The following is a 7,032-nucleotide window of genomic DNA, read 5'->3' on the forward strand; positions in this document are numbered from 1 at the left end:
CACACCAGTCTGTCTCAGGTTAGCACTTAATATACATAGGTTACCAGAATTTAATGAAATGTCTAATTAACTTGGCCAACCTCCAAATCTGGAAGATTGCTATCTGGTGAGGATCATAAAGATCTTTCTTATTTCTCAGAACTTATACCTGGCCTCCTCAGGCGAATTTAATAGAAAGATGACCCTTGGGTAACACATCAGATGGAAATTCTCACTAGTCTTGTCAATCCTGATGCTGTCCATAAAACAGGCAGTGTAGCTTATACTAAAGAGGAGTCTTCCCTCAATCTTAACAAGCCACTGCTTGCAGATTTTTTTATTCCTCTTCCATCAGAACACACTTCGGCCTGGTCCTCAGGGAAGGAATGAGAGGGAGAAGCTTGGGGGACCACTGGATATACAACAAGAAAACACAGCAGTCAACTTATCCAGCATCTGATGCTTTGGGCCTGCTGTGTAATTCAGAACCATGAGTCATAGATGTTCTAGGTACAGGAAGAACTGAAAGTAGTGTGTTAAATTCAACAGGAAGGGTTTGCTTTGCCTCTGCCAGGCATAGAGCGGCAGTCCCAACCTGAGGCTACTTTAAAGTGACATCTTTGCTTGGCAGTGTTCAGACCATGTGGGTGGCATTGATCATATTACCAAACCAAAATGAGTGTGGGCTTGTGGTTCAAAATTCTTAGAGGAAATTCTTCCCCCGCTCCCCCATTTATCCTAGAATGAAGCACAAACAGGCAAGTCTTCCTTTGCATGTTAGTTTCTACTTCAACCCTTTATAGAGTTCTGGCTTTTGCTAGAATCGTGGGTTCTACTTTTCATCCTTTTTAACACCCAGATTCGTATCTCCTCTACATCAGAAACAATTAAAGCCCAAGATCCAGGCCTTCCAATTTTGAGTCACAAGAGGCTGTTGCTGCCTCCCTGACAATAATATACCAGGTAGGCAACAAAAACCTAGTTTTTAAAATTTACCAGAGGCCTGAGAACAGACATAAAGCTAAATTAAAGTCCAGAACTAAAAATCTAGAAAGTAAAGATCCCTTCAAGTCAGAATAGTTTCAACCTGTTTTCATCCTAGCAGAATAGTCCACAGAGAAGGAACACATCGTGATGGGTGATAGGAAAATACACCATAATGAATCTTTAATGGCTGCATGTGAGCTAGCATGAGGAGTTAGAATCCCAAGGAGCACCATCCACAGAGAGAGTATATATTTCCGGCCCATTATTCCCTCAGGTCTTCACAAAGGGCTCATGGGGAAACCCGTGAAGGCTGGGGAGAGGCAGAAGAGCTTAGAGACATGTACTATAAAGTGCTTGGAACTTTCTCAAGTTAAGACAATGACCCAGTGATGGGTAGAGCAGGACAGAAAGAGGAAAGAAAGCTGAGACACTCTAGGTTTTCATTGAATTTAATGCAGGAGAACTGAAAAAAACTGTAAGCTACATGAGAACAAAATAGTGGTCCTCCAGTGACTGGAACAACAGGCCACAAGGGCAGGGAGAGAGAATACACAATATGGCAGTGGAACTGAAAACCCGAGAAATTCTCATTTCTACAATAACAGCTGGAATCCAGACTATGAAGCAGAGAGAAATTTCTCATGGTTCAGAAAGTTGGTGTCTGTGCTATAAATCAGCAGATAAATTTCTGATATCTTACTGATCCTTACTTGGTGCTTCTGCAGGGCTAATGATTCTTATCATTCTGAAAGAAGAAAGATTGAATAATTTTCTGGGAAAAACATAATTTACTTTGGTCTCTACTGTTCTTTTATTTATTATGTTCAATGTACAATTAAAACTGTGAGACAAAGAAGCAAGAATATGGAATATATTATCATGAGAGGAAAGAAGCAGGCACTGGGATAGAATTTCAGAATTATCAACAGGAATTTAAAAATAACCATGAAAACATGTTAAAGAATCCAGAGGGGGAAAAAACCGAACAACATTCATGAAAATATGAGGACTATAAGCAGACAGATGAAAACTACAAAAATGGACCAAATGGAAGTACTAGATGAAAAATATATCACAAAAGAAGAATTTGTCCAATGGGATCAACAGTAGGAAGGACACAACAATGACAAAAATTATAAACTTGAAAATAGTTGAACTTCTATAAACTGAAACAAACAAACAAAAATAAAAAAGACAGAAAATACAATGAAGCATCTGAGATCTATGGAACATATGTATGTAGAGGACAATAAAATGGGAGCAAGTAGGTCAGAAGAAAAAACTAATGAGATAATCTGATTTTCCAAAATCAAATTTGCAGATGCCAATCAGTAAAATTCAAGAAAGAAAACTGCTTTCACGTGCATAGATGTGCACACACACAAATATGCCAAAATATACACTTAAGAACATAAGATCCATCTCTTTCTCTGAAAACTGAGATAAAGAGAAAATCCAAAAGTGGTGACTGTATACTATACATAGAAAACCAACAAAAAGAATTGTGCTGACTTCTCACCAGAAACAATGTAGGCCAGAAGACAATGGAAAGATAACTTCTAAATGTTTAAAGAAAAAAAGCCATCCTAGAATTTTATATACAGTAAAATATATCCTTCAAAAGCAGAGATAATACAAAAAAATTTTAGTTAGCCAAAGGAGAGATATTTTGTCCTAGAAGAGCTTTACTACAAGATGCTAAAAGAGCTGTGTAGGCTGAAGGACAATGATACCAGAAGAAAGATCAGTGTTGACAGAAGGAATGAAATACACAAGAAATGGAAATGGGTAAACACAGAAGACTAGTTTTGTTGTGTTTAACAGATATATACACACACATTTATACCTAAGAACATCATGGACTATTTAAAGCAAAAATAATTCCATTGTTTTGTGGGGTTTATGACATATGTAGAAGTAAAATATACAACAAAAGCACAAAGTGTAAAAGAATAAATAGGATAACTGTAATTATGTGGGTTACTCTCTGTGTCCTCTATTCTGTACCATTGGTCTACCAGTCTATTTTGGTGCCAGTACCACGCTGTTTTTGTTACTATTGCTCTGTAGTATAGTTTAAGGTCTGGTATAGTGATGTCACCTGCTTCACTCTTCTTGCTAAGAATTGTTTTAGCTATTCTTGGCCTCTTATTTTTCCAGATGAATTTCATGATTGCTTTTTCTATTTCTATGAGGAATGCCATTGGGATTTTGATTAGAATTTAATTAAATCTATGTAGTTCTTTTATATCAGACAAAGATTCCAAAAACATGCATTGGAGAAAAGATAGCCTCTTCAACAAATGGTGCTGGGAAAACTGGAAATCCACATGCAACAAAATAAAATTAAACCCCTATCTCTTACCATGCACAAAAGTCAACTCAAAGTGGATCAAAGACCTAGGAATTAAACCAGAGACACTGTGTCTAATAGAAGAAAAGGTAGGTTCAAATCTTCATCATGTCAGATTAGGCCACAACTTTCTTAATAAGACTCCTATAGTACAAGAATTAAAATAAAGAAACAAAAAAATGGGATGAATTCAAACTAAAAAGCTTCCTCTCAGCAAAAGAAACAATCAGTGAGGTGAATAGAGAGCCTACATCTTGGGAACGAATTTTTACCCCTCACACATCAGATAGAGCACTAATCTCTAGGGTATATAAAGAACTCAAAAAAGCTAAACATCAAAAAGCAAATAACTAATCAATAAATGGGCAAAGGAACTGAACAGACACTTCTCAGAAGAAGATATACAATCAATCCACAAATATATGAAAAAATGTTCAACATCTCTAGCAATTAGAGAAATGCAAATCAAAACTACTGTAAGATTTCATCTCACTCCAGTCAGAATGGCAGCTATTAAGAATACAAACAACAATAAGTGTTGGCAAGGATGTGGAGGGAAAGGGCACACTCATACATTGCTGGTGGGACTGAAAATTGGTGCAGCCAATATGGAAAGCAGTCTGGAGCTTTCTTGGAAAACTAGTAATGGAACCACCATATGACCTGGCTATCTCTCTCCTGAGTCTATACCCAAAGGACTTAAAAACAGCATACTACAGAGATGCAGCCACATCAATGTTTATAGCAGCACAATTCACAATAGCTAAACTGTGGGACTAACTTAAATGCCCTTCAGTGGATGAATGAATAAAGAAATGTAGTATACCTACACAGTGAATATTACTCAGCAATAAAAGATAATAAAATCATGGCATTTGCAGGAAAATGGATGGAGTTGAAGAACATAATGCTAAATAAAGTTAGCTAGTCCCAAAAAACCAAATGCCAAATGTTTTCTCTAAAATAAGGAGGCTGATTCATAGTGGGGTTGGGAGGGGAAACATGGGAGGAATAGATGATCTCTAGATAAGGCAAAGAGGTATGAGGGGAAGGGAGGGGACACAGGGACAGAAAAGATGGTGGAATGAGATGGACATCATTACCTTATGTATGAGGACACGAATGGTGTGAATACACTTTGCATACTACCAGAGATATGAAAAATTGTGTTTTATATGTGTAATTTGAATTGTAATGCATTCTGCTGCCATATATAACAAATTAGAATAAAAAATCAATTAAAAATAATAAATAGGGGCTGGGGTTGTGGCTCAGTGGTAGAGCACTTGCCTAATATGCATGAGGCCCTGGGTTCGATCCTCAGCACCACATTAAAATAAAGGAATTGTGTCCAAATACAACTAAAAAATAAATATTAAAAAAAGGATTAAGGCTATACATCAGAGGAAGAATGCTGCTGGGTTTGAGCCCTAGAACAACAAAAAAAAAAGTGACTTTCTAAAAATAACAAATAGGACCCTTACTATTGTAAGATTCTAATATTTTCAGAAAGTAGCATGATACAATTTTAAAATAGACTAATTTAATGATAAATTAAAGATGTGTATTATAATCTCTAAAATGCCACTAATAATTTTTTTCAGTACTAGGACTGAACCCAGGAACAATCTACAACTGAGCTACATTCCCAGTTCTTTTTATTTTTTTAGTTTGAGGCTGGTTCTTGTTCATTTGCCCATGCTGGCCTTGAACTTGCAATTGTTCTGCCTCAGCCTTCTGAGTAGCTGGGCTTTCAGACATGTGTCACCATATTCAGCCAGGAACCAATTTCTGATACATGCTACATAACATAGATGAACTTTGAAAAATTACATTAAGTGAAATAATTCAGACACAAAGAGAAGATATTGTATGACCGAAATAGCAAATTCACAGAGACAGAAGTAAAATAGAGTTTTCCAGAGGCTAGGGTTGGGAGTAATGGGAAGCAATTAATGATTACCATTTCCATTTGGGATGTTGAGTTGTTGTGGATATGGATTGTGAATGTAATTAAGGTTACTGAATTCTACTTTACAATGAATAAAAGTGTGAATTTTTATTTAATGTATAGCTTACCACAATAAAAAATTTGAGAATAAAAATCAGACCTGATTCCTCCCCTTACTTATACTCTAATTGATACTTAAGAATGTTTTTCATATTTTATTCGGATATTTATATATTTTGTCTACTTTGGTAAATGGTAAACAGAGCTCTAATTATCTTTCATGATTTTCTTGACCTTAATTCCTTTCTTGTACGTGCAGGTGTGCATATATACATTCCCTCTATCATTCCTTCTTACTTTTCCTACTCCCTCCCTCTCTCTTTCTCTCCTATCAATCATCCACACTGACCAAGTGACTTTTCTTACTTACTTTCGAGTATTCCTCAGTACACTTTAACCCGACTTCTGCTACTCTGCTGCCCTTCCTACTTAACCATTAATAAGTCTTTTATCTCCCTTGCCAAATCCAATCATTACTTTTCAGGCATTACCTTAATTGACTTCTCCAACTCACTTGGCCTTTTTAATACTCTCTCAGGCCTTGCTTTCTAGGAATCTGTATTCTCCTGGTCTTCTTACCTCCAAATCTTCCAAATCTCTTTCACTGGATCCTTTACCCCAGGTCAACCCTTACATTTTAATATCTCCTAAGCTTCTATTAAAAATATCTTTTATTTTTACTCAAAGGAACTATCCTAGAATATCTCATCTATTTTTTGTTTGTTTTGAACCATCAGTTCCATCAGAAAAGGAACTGGGTTTTCTTTTTTCTTTATTTGATCGATTGTTTTCTTTTTTTAACTTAATGATAAATAGGATTTGAAATTTTAAGTTTGCTACTGTCTCTACCACTTCATTTATGTTTTAAGTTTTTTAAGTGTGCTTGTCTGTCCTGCTAACTTCTTTTTTCAGCCTCAGACCTATAAATCTAATTGCGTATTAGGTGTTTCAACTGGGATGCCTGTAAGAACATGTCCAAAATTGAACTTACTCTCCCTGACAAACCTGCTCTTCCTGCTATTGTTCCTCTTTTGAGGAACCAAATAAGTAACCAAACTTAAACCCAGGAGTTGTTCTTTAGATGTGAGGTAAAGAAAAAAAAAACATTCAATTGTTCAATATTATCAAATATATATCTGCAATAAATCCAGACCTAAATTCCCTTGCTCAATCCCTGTAATCTCTACTTTATTTTAGATGTTTGTGATTTTTCAACTGGATTCCTGGAATAATGTCCTAATTTGTCTCCCTACCTGTAATTTGCCTTCCTAAAAATTTCCCTCTCAATTGCTTTCAAAATTATTTCCTTCTCTCCTTTCTTTAAGATTCTTTAATAACTCCTCCTTGGTTACAAATAGAGACCCAGCTCCTTTATACCATCTAAAACCATCTGATCTCATCTTTACCCATCTTTCTACCTGTATCTGGGAATTCTTTGTTTTATACATTGTACTCCAATAATTCCAAATTACTTAAGACTTTTTTTTTTTTTTTACACATCTTACACTTCTATATCTGGAACCCTTTCCTCTGTGCCTGGTAATTTATTATTTAAAACCTTATTCTCTATGGCCCCTGACTCTGTATTCTGTCTGAGATTTCCCCCTATGGATTTATTGCTCATTCACATATGACCTCTATAGTTTTGATGCATTATATAATCTAATTATATGCTAATATAATTATATGTATAACATGTTAT

General features: G+C 35.7%; 1 non-coding gene across 1 annotated transcript; it reads left to right on the forward strand.

Annotated features, from left to right (window-relative positions):
• Positions 1-4,578: 4,578 nt before the first annotated feature.
• Positions 4,579-4,651, forward strand: Trnai-aau (transfer RNA isoleucine (anticodon AAU)). The gene has a single exon. It is a non-coding gene; the product is annotated as a tRNA-Ile (tRNA).
• Positions 4,652-7,032: the final 2,381 nt, after the last annotated feature.

The sequence above is a fragment of the Ictidomys tridecemlineatus genome, chromosome 4 (assembly GCF_052094955.1).
Source record: "Ictidomys tridecemlineatus isolate mIctTri1 chromosome 4, mIctTri1.hap1, whole genome shotgun sequence".
Classification (NCBI taxonomy): domain Eukaryota; kingdom Metazoa; phylum Chordata; class Mammalia; order Rodentia; family Sciuridae; genus Ictidomys; species Ictidomys tridecemlineatus.